Genomic DNA, 17,487 nt, shown 5'->3' on the forward strand with positions numbered 1-17,487 from the left:
GGTTCTTACGTCACTTCCACAAGCTCCAGAGTCCGCAGCTTCTACCTTGCGGCTAGCTCAATTCCTGGTTGTGGGTGTTTGTTCCTTTGGACCTTGACCTGACTAGAAATCTCCTTTTCTCCTTGCATTTCCCGCCTCTGGCTCCTGAGCATTTCCTTGTGTCGCAACGGTCAAGGCTCAACCTTCGAACTTTGTACCAAAGCCTTGTGAGCGGCTTACCTAGAGCCCAAGGCCAGGAGTCATGGTATGAGAAGGGGCACTTAATCTGTGCACTGTGTGCTTAGGTTTTGTTAATACCGCACCGTAAGAGGCAAATAGAGTCAAGGGATTGATTGAAGTTTTCCACACACCAAGAATTTTTTCTCCTCTGGTCTCTAGTTTGCGTTTCTATCTCTGTACTGTCAATATTGTGGAGAAACTTTTTAATGGCGATCTAGTGGCCTCTTTTTGTTTTGTTGAAAATCAGATCTTCAAATCATTTCGGACGGGTGGTTGTCGTCCAGAGGAAGTAAGAGGGCTAGGTTTTTTCAGGGACACTAGCCTTTCCGATCCAAGCGTGCTGCCGGGAACTGCAGTAGATGGGAAGAGAGAGCTACTCGGACGCGACTTGGGCTGCATCCTCAAATGCTCCTGTAAAACTCGGTTTTTGTAGTTGGCCTTAAAATCGAAAATAGGGGGAAAAAAATCGGATATAAGGCATGGTTGAATAAGCGCCTAGTCCTTTGGATAAAATGCCTTTTTTTTATTGTGTCTATTTTTATAGCCTGTTTTAATTTAACCTAGGAAAATTGTTACATTTTAGAAAATTGTTATTAATGAAAAAATGTTGAGCCATTCATTTTGTTTCCTGAATCTAGGCCGAACTGGATTTCAGTCTTAGCACTGTTACCTAATTAATTTTGACCTTATTCGGGTCTTAGTCGTTTTTGTAACCAAGTGCTTAAGAATATGTTTGGCCCAATAGTCTGTAATCAGTGAATGTTAGTGGGATGACTGAATGACTTCCTAAATAGCAACTACATTTTCTATCCCTCTTTCAGCCCCTAAAATCAAGCAAGTATATTCATGAAATAATCTTTAAAATTCAACTATTAAGCTATGAAGAAAGGTGTGGAATACTGTTCAGCAACAAAAAGGAACATACTATTGGTTACACACATACTAAATGAATCCGCAGAGGATTATATGGAATTGAAAAGCCAGTCTCAAAAGCTTTCATATTGCATAATTCCATTTATATAAACATTCTAGAAATGACAAAATTTTAGGAACAGAGAACAGATTACATGGTTGCCAGGGGTCAGGGAGCAGGGAATGGAAACTTGCGGTGATGGAAAACCTGTATCTTGGTTGTGTCAATGTCAGTGTCTTGTTTTTGATATTACATAACAGTTTTGCAAGATGTTACCATTGAGGATAACTGGGTAAAGGGTATATGTGGCGATTTCTCTATTATTTTTCACAGTTGCATGTGACACCACAATTACAGACACTGATGGATACTTTTTGCTATAGACATTCTTATAAACCCTTATTAAAAATAGATCTGAACTCCATTAAGGATATGGACGATCTCGGAATCAGTAGAAATGATTAAAACATTTAAAAATTAACTAATCAAAACAAAGCAAATTAAAACACAAATGGAAGTCATTGTTCACTTGTCAGGTTGACAAAAATTAACAAATGAAAAGTTCAGTTTTTGCAAGGGGACAGTGAAATAGTATTCTCCTGAACTGGGGATAGTGAAATTCATTCTGAAAAATCATTTGGAAATATTTGTCAGGAGCCAGAAACAAACTTAATGCTCAGTAATTGAAAGATGGTTAAATTTGCTGGTGTGGTCTTAAAATAGTACACAACCATCTGAAATATATTTTGAAAAAGCTTTAATAGCATGGCAAAATGCTGCTGAATAATATAAAAAATCAGGATAGAGAATTATATATATTGTGTGTTCCAAGTCATGTTTAAAACAAAGCATATGCATTCTTAAGTACACATATACATTCTTTCTTACATATATTCCTAGGGGAAAATAAAAGCTAGTTGGTAAATAACAATATTAATAATATCATATCAAGAATGTGGATTTGGGGAGATTTTTTTCTTTGTATTTTCTCAGTTTTTTAAATTATCAGAAAAAATTTTTTTAAAGATTTTATTTATTTATTTGACAGAGACAAATGTAGCTTTAAAAGTTTGTGAACATTCAGTTGAATGATCTGCTATTAGTTAAGCAGAATTAGCAGGGAGAAACCGTATAACTGGAAGGAATATTTGTAAAGCAGATGAACTCCTTCATTTTACAGATAAGAAAGAGGACTTCTAGAAGAATTACGTAATTTGCCCAGAGTCGCACACTGAATTAAAGGCATAAGATGAAGAAAACCCAGGTCTCTGGACAACAAGGCTTGTTGTGCTTCTGCCATGACACAGTATTGTGTCACTAATCCTGCATTTGGGCGTGGTTATGAAATCAGTAAAGACAATAGTCAAGTATATTCCGGTAAGATTTATATGTTAATTATCACAGCTAGAGCATTCATTTATATGGCAGTTTGCCAGGTAGACTATTCAATTTACCAGTAAGAGACAGAGATTACCTACAGTGATGGCCACTTAATATCAGCTTGCTAGAGACCCCATCTACCCACCTTCCAGGTAGCAGGAATTCTTCCTTCCCCATGCCTTGCAAAGTTCCTTTCTCTCTAGTGGTTTATTCTGAAATCAAATGAAGAGTTCTTCTCGTGGATACTCTGGAGTCAGTCAGCATGCAATCTGTACCTCTTATCTTCTGGATTATGTGGTTCCAAATATGAATCTCTTTTTGCTCAGAGTTCCTCTGTTGGCTACTAATCACGTTTTGTTGTCTTGAGATCAGTTGCTACAATTATGTTTTTCTGGGGGTTAGGAGGTTCCTGCAAGGGAAAGAATTCTGTGCTCTCCATTACCACAGTGGTCCAAGAATTCATTCTTTTAATTCAGTTGAGCAGGTTACTAGATCCAATGGCTATAAAGTATAGATAATGAGATAATAAAATTTACCTGATGGTTTTGTTGTCAGGATAAATGATTAAGCATTTAATTGAGAGCTTAGTATAATATTAAAAGCAAGTGCTTAGTATAGTATGATTACACTTTAATTTCTATAATGTACTATATATACCATACTAGAATTATCTATAATACATAATACCCTAAATATAATATAAATATTAGCTGTTTTTTTAAATTGTCCTCAGATTGAAGGAGATGTTCATCAACAGGTTATTTTTTTCCTTTGGAGCTGTATCTCTAGCATCCTGTATCTCTAGTATCCTGTGAAAAACACTAAGTTTTTCAAAATTCTACCTCTTCGACATACATTCAGATATACCACTGCTTGAAGTCAAGCTCTAACAAAGTGTGGCCTACAGAGAAGAAAATATTCTCCATCTCTCAGGCCTTGTCTGTCCCGTGATCTGCCTCTTTTCGGGATGATTGAAAGTAAGATTATTCACTGATTTATGGGGAGACTTCACCCCTTACCAACTAGAAGTATTTGTCTTGGGAACCAAATAGAACATTCTCTTCATGATATAATAATCCAGTATCATTATGATTCCTAAAGTCTTACATATTCAGTCTTAAGTAATATACAACAGTCCAGCCCAGGTTTAACTTGATTCAGCATTGCCTAGTTCTTTTGTACATATTTATGTACATTATAAAGTGAAAATTTAGGTGCACTAAGGCTGGCTGCAGCAACTTAGTGCTCAACAACGGCTCAACAAGAACATATTTCCATGAGAATAACACTTTGCAGGCACATCATAGCTTAATTTCATGCTTAAAAACCAAACATTTCTCCAAAAAAAGTCCAAGTGAACCAACTCTGCCTACAATGCAAACCTTTGTGTTGTTATACAGAGCAGTTTAGCTCTTACTTAAAAATCACTGCTCTCAAATGCCTTTATTTCTGCAATGGTCTTTTACTTTACATTTGTATAACTAAATAGCTCAATGGAACATTTAAGTGATTTTCCAAGAACAAAGACATGCAAAGATGTGCTTAAAGAGAAAAGAGAAAGTCAAGAGGAAATTACTTAATTTCAGCCAAGGGCAAGTCAAGAGGAAATAACTTAATTCTTGGCTGAATCACCAGTGCCCCAATTCTTCTGACTTTTGGGTATGTGATGAGCTTCATCGATGGGTCAGTGTCTCTGAGTACAATGCGCATTAAGTGGTTTGCTTCCTTTTCTGCTCTCCCTACATTTACATTTCACAAACAGAGGAACTAATAAGAACAGCTATATAATTCATATGGAGTGCTTCCACTGGGCAGAGTTTGTTCCAGAACTGTCTTGCCTGGTCAGAAACTGAATTAGTAATTTGAACCAGGAACACTGGAAATTATTAAATAGGTAAATGGTGGTTAGCGCTAGAAAGAAACTAAGGTCTGACAGGTGTAGCTACTGCTAGGCGCAGTCATCACCCTGGGACTGACGGAAAGTAAACAATAGAGGAATTTAGACGTTTACAGGACAGCCCTACAAGTACATATTCAGACCTGTGAGAAGACTGTGGATGTCATAGAAATCTGCTCTGCCGCATTGGTTATGGAGAAGCTAGATGGGAGATATCTGCCTGCGAACCCACCACTATGGACTGGGGGGCACTTAACCACTGGAGCAGGAGGGCTGGGGCTGCTGTAGTAAACACTGCCAGGACTCTTCGCTGCTGATCCATCTGCCATCATATGGAGAATGAAGTAGCAAAAAAAGAATTAAGTTGCTTTTTCAAGTCTTGTACTGCCCCTTCAGTACCCTTTTTGGGAAATCTCAACATAGAACCTGCTAGCAAAAGAGAAAGTATTCTGCTGAGTCCAGTTCTAGCATCAGAAAGTAGGGGTAGGAAGGGTAGGAGATAAAAAGCAAATTTGTTAATATTGATATGATCTGGATTAGAAAAAAAATGTTCTCTTTCTACTAAGGAATTGGGATTTACAATAACCTTAACCTTGGAACCCCAGGCTAAGAAATTAACATAAAAAGTGGTTTTGAGGCATCGATACCCTTGAGATTTATTGCAAAGCAAAAACAACCAGTGGAGGGGAGGAGGAGACACACATACTTTCCATCTAGGTTGCACAGGATTTCCGTAGATCAAAAACCACTTGGAAAATGAGCCTGAAATCAGATATTACAAACAAACTACCATGACACAAAGCAGACACATGGAATAGCAGAGAAAACAACAACAACAACAATACCTGGATTTTATAGACCAAATATAAACAATCAGACACTGTAAAATAAGCATGTTTAAAATAGTTAATGTCATAAAAAGGAAAACAAGGAAATATGAAAGAAGAGTTAATTAAAACAATTAATAGAAATGAGAAAAAAGACATTGAAAGTAAATATTAATGATTTCTGCTTCCAATTAAAATATAGGACATGAAAGGCACATGGTAACAAAAACATTAACAAAATTAAAATCTTTTTTTTTTTTGTGAGATCAGCAAGGTACAATAAACAGAAGAAAGCCCAAATGAACTAATATTCATAAAGAAATGAGATATTCATAAATAAACAGCTTCCTACTTGGGAGTAGGCGCCTGTTTGAAATATGGGCAGATGAAAAATTGGCCCACCAAAGATGGAGATCAGGAGAAATCAACCAAGGTTTAGACAGCAGCGTGGGTTTGTGGGAGACAGTGGAATCTGGAAGAAGACTATAGTAGATTGAGTTTTCAAAAAATGGCCTCAACAATATCTTCCATCCTACATTCTGTTCCCTACAAAGTGACATTGACATCCTCCCGTCAAGTGGTAGTATCCATGATCCCTCTTGAATCTGGTCAAGTTTCAACAATGGTGGAAACTGTGAATTTTGAGGCTAAATCATAAAGGTGATACAGTTCTCTCTGGCCCTCTTGGGACACATGATTTTGCAACCCTTGAGTGCAATGTAAGGAATTCATATGTGACATGATGTGTGGGGATGGTCTGGGTCATCCCAGGTGGAGTTCCCAGGCAGCGGTTGATATCAACCAGCATGCCTGTGATTAGACCCACCTCAAGATAATTCTTGTTTCTTGCCATCGGTTACCTCCAGCCAGATCCACATAATACTTTTTTTTTTTTTTTTTAATTTTAAGTAGGCTCCATATCCAGTGTGGAGCCCAACGTGGGGTTTGAACTCATGGTCCTGAAATCAAGACCTGAGCAGAGGTCAAGAGTCAGACACTTAACTGACTGAGCCACCCAGGCACCCCCCCCCCGTAATAAAATATTTTTATTTCAAATATTACTGTTTTTTTTTTAAGACTTTATTTGAGAGAGAGAGTGCACATGAGCAGTGGGGAGAGGCAGAGGGAGAGGCAGAGGCAGACTCCCTGCTTAGCAGGGAGCCTGACACAGAGCTGGATCCCAGGACCCTAGGATCATGACCTGTGCCAAAGGCAGATGGTTAACTGCCTGAGCCACCCAGGCACCCCTCAAATATTATCATTTTGTTTCAACTCAGACATCTTCATTTCAGATGTTTAAACTGTTAAATTTGGGGAAATATGTGATGAAGCCATAGATAACCAGAATAAGCTCCAGATTCGAAAATAAATTATTTTGACAATTCTCTCTCCACATGCCACTCACACCCAAATATTGGCAAGAAAGCAGCAATGGAAGAAAGGCTGGACAACCACAATAGACTGTACATTTCTCTGCATCTTTACAATGTTTGGGTTCTAAGTCCCCTGCTAGAGTTGAATCTGAAGATGAGCCAAATTTACCTGAAAGTAACCTGACCTACTCCCAGCTCAAATACTAAGAAAAAAAAAATCGTCATCATCATCATCATCAAAGGCTAATTACACTTGAGTTAAAAATATATATATATGGCTTGACTGTGTTCAACGTGACTCTTGGAAGAATCTGAATAATCATTCTCACCATAGCTGAGGAAAGGGCTTATACTCTTGGAAAAATCAAAACAGAACAAAAAATATGCTTTAGCTTCACTGTTGTTTTACATATAATCTCTATAAATTAATTTTTTAATGGACATGGAAATAAAAATGGGACCTATAATCAAGAAAAAGACAACAATAAAAGTAAACCTAGAGAAGATAGCCCATTTATTAGAATTTATAGAGAACTGTAGTATAACAACTATAAATATGTGCAAGCATATACAAGAACATATGGACATAGTAGGTATAAATATATGGTATTTCAGGAAAGAAATAGAAACATTAAGAAGCAAACAAATTTTAGAACTTAAAATTGTATTGAAAAATACAATATCAGAAATAAATTATCAGTTAGGCTTAACAGCGGGTTTGATGGATGAAAGGATTATTGAATTTGCAAACAGTTCAGTTGAAATTAATCCAGAGAGAAAAAGGATTAAGAAAAAATATCAGTGTCATTAGCTTATGAGATAATATCAAGTGGCCCAACATACTTGTATGATTTAGTTCCAATAGGGGTAGAAAGAGAGAATTGGATAGAAAAAGTACTTGAAAATGAAAGATAAGAATTTACACCTAGGCATTTCATAATCAAATTGTGGAAAATGAAAGATAAAGAGGAAATCTCCAAAAAAAGAAAAAAAAAACCATCTTGGGGAGAAAGAAGACATTACAGGGAACAACAATAAAAACTCCACCTGACCTCCCATTAGAATAAATGCAAGCCAAAGAATGATATTTTTAAAGGGCAGAGAGAAAAAAAGAAAGAAAGAAAGAAAGAAAGAAAGAAAGAAAGAAAGAAAGAAAGAAAGAAAGAAAACAATTGTCAACCTAAAATTCTATGTTTCAGGGAATTAACTTTCAGAAATGAAGGCAAAATATGGACATTTTCTGATAAATACTGAGAGAATTCAATACAACAGATTTTTACTACAAAAAAATGCTAAAGTGGTTCATTCTCAGTGTAGGGATTGCTTAGTGCTGGGCCTTGCAGATTTGGTTTTTTCTTCTCTTGGACAGGAGGCCTCTGTCAGCCGTATTACGTCAGATCATTGGTCAGGTCAAGAAGCCTCTGAGCTTGATCCCCCTTTTAGTATTTATTGGGGCAGGAGATACTGAAACAGTGCTGTATGTCTTGTGCCTGGCATTGTTCAATTCAGATGTCAGTTGGGATAGGAAGAATAACCCAGAACCCTGGAACAAACTGGGTCCCAATGATCAACACATGTTCTACCAGTGAATGTAGATCACAGAAAACTGAAGAAAGAAGGTCCAGACTTCTAAATGAAACATTTCACTATAAAGCTGCTTAGAATGAAGGTCTTCCAGAAGCCATCTGCACAGTCTTCCACTTATCCAGGAAATATTTCCCCTCTAAATGCATGAAATCATATCGGTGTATTGTGTTGGCGTTTACACTGAATAATAAATATCTGAAACTTCATATGTGTCACTATTTAATGCTAAAAATCTGCTCTGAACTTTATAACTAGGGTATAGGAAATAGACTTGAAATTTAAGGAAAAAATATTAAAGCAAGCTCATCAGGGTGCGTGAAAATGAAACCAAATGGATACTCAGATTTACGAAAGAGAATGAAGAGCAGTAGAAATTTAGATAAATATAAATACTATTTTATTTTAATTTTTAAAAGAACAGTTGACCTTATAAAGCAAAAATAAAAAATAACAATATATTGTAGGAGTTGTAGCATGAAAAGTGAAGTATGTAACAGTAGCACAAAAGAAGGGAGAAGTTAAATATGTAGTTGTAAGATTCTTCTATTAATGGAAACATGGTTTAATATAATTCCAAGGTAGTCTATATTTAATGAAGGATGCATGTAATAATCTGTAAAGCAGGATTTCTTAATCTCAGGATTATTATCATACTGGGCCAGATAATCTTTGTCGTGGAGGCCTGTCCTATGCATTGTAAGATATTTAGCAGCATCCTCAGCCTCTACTCACTAGATGCCATCTGCACCCATCATTCCCAATGTGACAACCAAAATTTATTCTGATGTTGCCAAATGTTCGTTGGGAATCAATGTTTTCCCCTGTTGAGAACCACTGCCCTAGAGCAATCACTAAAAGACACAATATAGGACACACACACATACAAACACACCCCAAATAGTTATAGCTATACAGCCAATAGAAGAGGGAAAAGGGAATATTAAAAGTGAGAAAATACAACAAAGAACTCAATCAAAAAGAGTACAGTAAAAGAGATAAAAAGAGGGATGCCTGGGTGACTCAGTCCATTAAGCGTCTGCCTTCAGCTCAGGTCATGTTCCCAGGGTCCTGGGATCCAGTCCTGCATCAGGCTCCTTGTTCAGCAGGGAGCCTGCTTCTGCCTCTGCCTGCAGCTCCCACTGCTTGTGCTCTCTCTTTCTTTCTCTCTCTCTGACAAAAAAATAAATAAATCTTTAAAAAAAAGAGAAAAAGAAGGAAGAACTGATAGGACAAATGAAAAACAAATTACAAGATGGTAGACTTAAACCAACTCTATAAATAACTATTTTAAATGTAAATAAGCTGAGCACACCAATTAAAAGCTAGGGACTTTTTTTTTCAGAGTGTATTAAAAAAAAGATTTCATCATATGTTGTTCACAGGTGATGCACTTTTAATGTGAATTACAAGTGGGGAATTAAAAAGTAGGGATGAAGAAAGATGTAACCATGCAAACACTAATCATAGAGCTGATGTAATTATATTAATATCAGACAAATTGGATATCAATATAAAGAGCATTACCAGTGATAAAAAGGTGTTGGGAGGAAAAATTTTCATTCTACCTGTCTAGGTTCTGTGACTGGTCTAATGTTTAATATGAGAAAAGACAGGTTAACAAGAGACAAGCAAATTTAATAACATATGTATGGGAGCCCCCAAAAGATATGAAACACAAAAGGCAGCCAGGTAATTGAGGTTTCTGTAACATCCTGCATAAAGGAAAAGTGCAGAGGTCTGGGGCTACCAAGGGGAGGAAGGCCCTTCATAGGAAGGGGAGAGTGGGAGATGTTTGGGAAACGAAACAGCCCTGTTATGCACATCAATTTCTTAGGTAAAAAATTGCCTCTGGTAATAGTTCTCTTTATGGTACAGGCCCCCTTTCCAATATAAATTTCCTTTATAATTGCAGAATTTCACCATAAATGGAAAAATTTTTATTTCTTTTATACAGGCAAGGGGGAAGTAAAGAGATTTCCTGAGGCCGCTTGGCCTTGATTGCCTTTAGTTCAAAATAATCCCCATGTCCAAGTGGCATATTTTGGGGAGACTTTCTGAGCCTTTTCAGAAGGATGTTTCATTATGATGAGGTGAATTAATTAAGAAGAGATAGCAATCCTAATTTATGTATATATCTAATAATTGACTCTGAGAATTCAGCTGCCATAAAGAGACCATTTGGAGGAGAACTGAAATGCTCTAGCTGACAGCTCCCTAAGCCTCCAGCTGGCAGCCAGGACAAACTGGCTATGTGAGTGAGATCATTTAGGCCTTCTAGCTGTCTATAGCATTTAGCTGGTATCATATGAAACAGAAGAACCATCCTATTGCCTTACAGTAGAGTGAGAAATAATACATTGTTTTAAGGCATTAATTTTGGGGGTGTTTTTTTCTGCAGCAATAGATGATAGAAATACTACCTACATTGGAAAAATCAAGAACTAGCAATAAAACCGTGTTATTTAGTGACATGAAAGTCGTAACTAAAGAAATCAGTAAAAAAATTATTTTAAACTCTTTGCATGTATTACTTTGATACAAATAAATATTTTTAAGACAAAAAAGAATTTATGAACTAGTAAAAAATTCTGAGGAATTGCCCAAGATTTAGTATACAAAAATGAAAATATGAAAGAGAAGTTAGTAGACTGGAATACAGAATGAGCAGATATGATAGGAATTCCAGAAGGAGAAGCAAGAAAGAACAGTGTTTGGAAATATTCAAAGAAATAATATCTGAAGTAGTATCAATACCTGATAAGATATGAATCCTCAGACCTGTAAAATGCAATTCCTCATGAAAAGTTTTAAAAATTCCTATACAGACACGTCATACCAAAACTGAAAAACATCCATCCAAGCCATAAAGATCTTAAAAAGAACCCAAGAGAAGAAACATATTTATGGGGAAGATGACCCTCAGCAGACTACTCCACAGCAATAATACAAACCAGAAGACCATGGGATAATATATTCAAAGTGCCGAGAGAAAATAAACCAATAATCAACTAAAATATTGTTCAACTGTGAGAGCAAAGTAAAGGTATCTTCTATATCTACTATCTAGAAAGCAATACAACTATGGCATTTACTGTTAAGATACTAGAATGCTTTCATACTGGTTGGTAAATAGCTATTGCCCTAAGTGCTTTGGGTGTCTCTTAGGACACCCCCTCCCCTCTCTCTAAAATCCAGCCATTAGAAGTTTAATGACTGGCATATAAAGAGGCATCCAACACCTTGTTCCAGCCCTGTAGTTGGTGTCTATCCTGATTTTTTGGGCCCTGCCCTTGCCAAATTCTACATCCTAGGCACTACCATTGCCTAGGTGAGTACCCCCAAAGAACTGGCCTATTTCTCGCCTGAGCCTATCACTTGGCAATGGTGGTGGTGGGGAGTCCTTGTGGGTCACTCTAAGTGTGTGCAGGTGCCTGTCAGCCTACAGGCCTACAAGCCAGTTTGCTGTGGCTGCCATGTGCTAGCTCCTATTATGCAATGTTCTCCAGCTAAAGTGGGCCTCTAGTCCATTGTAGCAGCACTTGTACCTTGAGGGGCAAATGCCCAGTACCATTCTGTCTCCTTCCCCAATGCTGTGGCCACCTACTGCAGGCTGGTACTCTTTTGGATTCACCTTTGAATGGCCACATAAGGGAATTGTAATCTTAGGACTTTGACTTTGAGAAGCCATGGAGAAATCAGTTAATAGCCCGTAAAGAAGGCCACCTTTGCCTCTGGCCAGGTGCTACAAGTTCTCCAACACAGGAGACATTCTATGACAGACATGAGGCCATGGAGAATGGGCAGACCCATATGGGTGGTTTGGAGCCAGAGGAGGCCCTTTTTATTACCATGTTGATTTTCAGTTTTATTTATTGGATGACTTTGCTAAAACCTATTTTATACCTACCCCTCATAGGCACAATTTGTTTTTATAATAAAAATCAGAACTAAATTATATCCCACTTGCTCTGTGCCAGGCATCACTGTAAATATATATCAGTGCATTTGGATAATAGAATAACCACTATCACTCTCATTTTACAAATGACAATACTAAAACATAAAGATGATATTGAAAACCTGAAGAGTGGGGATTTGAAAGCCTAGACAGTTGGAATCGTTGAAATCGTTGCAATGCTTTGCTCTTTTTCGGGGTTGTAGGAGTAGGTTCAATCTAATTAAGTATGATATTTCAGTAAGATATAATAGAGATAGTAACTATGTAAAGATCTTAGTAATATAAGAATTAGGAAAAATTCTAATGGAGGCCAGTATTTGAACAATTAAAATTATGAAGAGACCTCTCTAGGTATTGGAATTACAAGTCACTTAGTAATTTTCAATTTTGTGGGGAATTTATTAAAACAGTTTGATGTAGTTTCCTATATCAAGTTATGACTAAGAGACAAGTGTCATTTAACTAGGGACAACTATGTAAAATAAAAGATTGCAACAGCAGCTTGTTCAGTAAATGGTTTGGAAATTAGTAGAATAATTTAATGAATGATGCACATGATGACATATTACTAACAATTAGTTTTACATAGTTTTATAATATAGTTCATTTAGAGGACAAAGTGAAGTACATTTTTAATCTGTGAATCTCTATATTGATTTCTATATTAATTTAGATGATTTCAATTGTAAACTATTTTTAATAGCATCTTGGAATTTCTTGAGAAAAGGAGGGGGAGCCACCAGTGCCAGGGTGTACCTTCTGAGATTTGATTTAATCATACTAGTCTCAGTATTTAGCATGGGTATTTTTTTTTTTTTAAACTCCACAGTGACACTAATGGGCCACCAGACGAGAACCACTGTTCAACAGGAAACATTGGCAAATACAGCCTGTACCTGCCTGTTTTTGTAAATAAAGTTTGTTGGAACATGGCCATTCTCATGTATTATGTGTCACCTAGGTCTACATTTGTGCCACAATAGTATAGTAGGTGCGACAAAGACCACATGACTTACAAAGCCCAATATTCTATTTATCTGTCCCTTTACAGAGAAATTTTGCCAATTGTTTCTCTATGGCACTGAAAATGAATGAACTAGTACTACGATATTTTTTAATGATCAACAAAAATTTTAATGAAAAAAGCAAGCCACAGAATGATATGTGCAGTGTAATATAATTTATGTGGAATTCCAAAACATGGTACTACCGTACAGGTACTGATTTATGCAGGAAATGTTTTTAAAATCACATAGGAATGCTAAGCACAACATTCAGGATAGTATCTCTGTCTAGGGAGGGAGGAAGGGTAATAAGATTGGGGAAAAAGTAGAGGGAGGGGAGAGGAGAGCTTAAAACAAACAGATAAAAAAAACCCGAGGAAAAAAAATGGTAAGATTGACCAGTGCTGCGGGACAGCTAGACTAGTGTCATTTTTAATATTCTAAATTAGTTTCTCCTCTCCTCCTTTTCTGTAATCTGTTAGGCCTTTGAACCAATAGCCTTGATAAGAATCATTAACAAGGGGGCGCCTGGGTGGCAGAGCAGTTAAGCATCTGCCTTCGGCTCAGGGCGTGATCCTGGCATTATGGGATCGAGCCCCACATCAGGCTCCTCTGCTGTGAGCCTGCTTTCTTCCTCTCCCACTCCCCCTGCTTGTGTTCCCTCTCTCGCTGGCTGTCTCTATCTCTGTTGAATAAATAAATAAAATCTTAAAAAAAAAAAGAATCATTAACAAGAAAAGAGGATTGAACTCATGTCTAGCCTTTTCCTGCAATTATCAGATACACAATCTTGAGAACATCAAGTTAATGATTTTGTGGTTTCTGTTTTTGTTTAGTATATATGAGAATAGGCATATAGCTTGGTTAACTCTTTCCTATGAGATTGGCATGTTTTATGAATTACACATCTGGAAAGAAGGGCTAGGTTCACTGGTTAAATGGCTGCCTAAAATGTGGATGAATTTAGTATGTAAGTCCAATATTTAATATTACTTCTTAATGTAATTGCCTTTGCTAGTCATTTATTTTTTTAATAATTTTTATTTTGTTATATTAGTCACCATACAGTACATCCCCAATTTTTGATGCAATGTTCCATGATTCATTTGCATATAACACCCAGCGCACCATGCAATATGTGCCCTCCTTAATACCCATCACCAGCCTATCCCAATCCCCCACCCCTCTCCCCTCTGAAGCCCTCAGTTTGTTTCCCAGAGTCCACAGTCTCTTATGGTTCATTCCCCCTCTGCTTACCCCCCCTTTATTCTTCCCTTCCTTCTCCTACCGATCTTCCTATTTCTTATGTTCCATAAATGAGTGAAACCATATGATAATTGTCTTTCTCTACTTGACTTATTTCACTTAGCATAATCTCCTCCAGTCCCGTCCATGTTGCAGCAAATGTTGTGTAATCATTCTTTCTGATGGCTGAGTAATATTCCATTGTATATATGGACCACATCTTCTTAATCCAGTCATCTGTTGAAGGGCATCTCGGCTCCTTCCACAATTTAGCTATTGTGGACAATGCTGCTATGAACATTGGGGTGCATATGGCCCTTCTCTTCACTACGTCTGTATCTTTGGGGTAAATACCCAGTAGTGCAATTGCTGGATCATAGGGTAGCTCAATTTTTAACTTTTTAAGGGACCTCCACACTGTTTTCCAGAGTGGCTGTACCAACTTGCATTCCCACCAACAATGTAGGAGGGATTCCCTTTCTCCACATCCTCTCCAACATTTGTTGTTTCCTGCCTTTTCCATTTTTGCCATTCTAACTGGTGTAAGGGTATCTCAAGGTGGTTTTGATTTGAATTTCCCTGATGGCTATGATTTTGAACATTTTTTCATGTTTCTATTAGCCATTTGTATGTCTTCATTGGAAAAGTGTCTGCTCATATCTTCTGCCCATTTTTTGATTTGATTATTTGTTTCTCGTGTATTGAGTTTGAGAAGTTCTTTGTAGATCTTGGATACCAGTCCTTTATCTGTGGTGTCCTTTGCAAATATATTCTCCCATTCCGTGGGCTGTCTCTTAGTTTTTTTGACTGTTTCCTTGGCTGTGCAGAAGCTCTTTATCCTGATAAAGTCCCATAAGTTCATTTTATCTTTTATTTCTCTTGCCTTTGGCGATGTGTCGTGAAAAAGGTTGCTCTGGCCGATGTCATAGAAGTTGTTGCCTATGTTCTCCTCTAGAATTTTGATGGATTCCTGTCTCACATTGAGGTCTTTCATCCATTTGGAGTTTATTTTTGTGTATGGTGTGAGAGAGTGGTCAAGTTTCATTCTTTTGCATGTAGCTGTCCAATNATATTCTTCCGATCCATAAACATGGAATATTTTTCCATCTTTTTGTGTCTTCTTCAATGTCTTTCAAGAGTGATTTGTAGTTTAGAATATAGATCCTTTACGTCTCTGGTTAAGTTAATTCTGAGGTAACGTATGATTTTTGGTGCTATTGTAAATGGAATGGATTCCCTAATTTTGTCTTTCTTCAGTCTCATTGTTTGTGTATAGAAATGCAACTGATTTCTGAGCATTGATTTTGTATCCCGTCACATTACTGAATTGCTATATAAGTTCTAGTAGTTTGGGGGTGGAGTCTTTTGGGTTTTCTATGTAGAGTATCACGTCATCTGCGAAGAGAGACAGTTTGACTTCCTCTTTGCCAATTTGGATACCTTTGATCCCTTTTTGTTGTCTGATTGCTGTTGCAAGGACTTCTAGTACTATGTTGAACAATAATGGTGAGAGTGGGCATCCTTGTCATGTTCCTGATCTTAAGGGAAAGGCTGCTAGTCATTTATCGAATGGAAAGAAAACATGTCTCACCTAGCCTCCTCTTTTATGCTGCTATTGTAATACTTTCTTTTTCTTCTAATATCTTGATTCTAATGATTATGATGATTATGGAAAATGTAATAACACTATCACCCTCACTGTCACATCATTACCAACCCCACCATGAACAAAGCACAGTTGCAGAGCCCTTTAAAATTCTAAAATAGTTTCAACTACTTATTTCATTTTTTTTCCTCAATGAGGTAAGTTAGATTTCCAGATGAGAAAGCTGAAGTTAAAAGAATTAGGTGTCCTTCAACATGTGACAAAACCAACATGTGACAAAATTATGACATGAGTCCAAATAGGATTTCTTTTTCCTCCAAATTTTTATTCAAATTCCAGTTAGTTAACAGACAGTGTAATATTAGTTTCAGGTGTAGAATTTAGTGACTTATCACTCATGTACAATACCCAGTGCTCATCACAACAAGTGCACTCCTTAATCTCTATCACCCATCTAGCCCATCCTCCATAGATCCCCTCCATCAACCCTTAGTTTGTTCTCTATAGTTAAGAGTCTGTTTTATGGTTTGCCTCTCTCTCTTTTTCTCCCCTATGTTCATTTGTTTTGTTTCTTAAGTTCCACATAAGTGAAATCGTATTGTATTTGTCATTCTCTGACTGATTTATTTTACTTAGCATAATATTCTTTAGCTCCATCCACATCATTGCAAATGGCAGGATTTCATTCCTTTATGGCTGAGTAATATTCCATTGTATATATGTATACGCCACATCTTCTTTATCCATTCATCAGTTGATGGACATTTGGGCTCTTTCCATCATCGAGGTGCTTGTATCCCTTTGAATCAGTATTTTTGTATCCTTTGGGTAAATACCTAGTAGTGCAATTGCTGCATCATAGGATAGTTCTATTTTTAACTTTTTGAGGAAACTCCATTCTGCTTTCCAGAGTGATTGTACCAGTTTGCATTCCTACCAAGTAAAAGGGTTCCCCTTTTTCTGCATCCCAGCCAACACCTGTTTTTTCCTATGTTGTTAATTTTAGCCATTCTGACTGGTGTGGAGTGGTATCTCATTATAGTTTTGATTTGTATTTCCCTGATGATGAGTGATATTGAGCATCTTTTCATGTGTCTGTTAGCCATTAGTATATCTTCTTTGGAAAAATGTCTATTCATGTATCCTGTCCATTTTTAAACTGGATTATTTGTTTTTTTTGGTATTGAGTTCTATAAGCTCTTTATATATTTTGGATACTAACCATTTATCAGATATGTCATTTGCAAATATCTTCTCCCATTCAGTAGGTTGCCTTTAGTTTTGTTAGTTGTTTTCTTCACTGTGCAGAAGCTTTTTGTTTTGATGAAGTCTCAACATTCCATGCTTATGGATTGGGAAAACAAATATTGTTAAACTATCTATATTACCCAAAGCAATCTATATATTTCATGCAATCCCTATCAAAATACCACTGGCATTTTTCACAGAGTTAGGATAAACAATCCTAAAATTTGTAT

At 36.9% G+C, this 17,487-nt stretch overlaps 1 long non-coding RNA gene and 1 pseudogene across 1 annotated transcript in view; both read left to right on the top strand.

Annotated features, from left to right (window-relative positions):
- The first annotated feature begins 5,643 nt into the window (after window positions 1-5,643).
- Window positions 5,644-8,364, top strand: LOC109489358 (annotated as a pseudogene).
- Window positions 8,365-11,159: 2,795 nt separating this feature from the next.
- LOC117804378 overlaps window positions 11,160-17,487 on the top strand; it is a 31,272-nt gene continuing 24,944 nt past the window's right edge. Inside the window, exon 1 of the long non-coding RNA XR_004628740.1 lies at window positions 11,160-11,239. This is a non-coding gene — a long non-coding RNA (uncharacterized LOC117804378). The remainder of the gene's footprint in view (window positions 11,240-17,487) is intronic.

This window comes from Ailuropoda melanoleuca, chromosome 11, assembly GCF_002007445.2.
Source record: "Ailuropoda melanoleuca isolate Jingjing chromosome 11, ASM200744v2, whole genome shotgun sequence".
In the NCBI taxonomy this organism is placed as follows: Eukaryota; Metazoa; Chordata; class Mammalia; order Carnivora; family Ursidae; genus Ailuropoda; species Ailuropoda melanoleuca.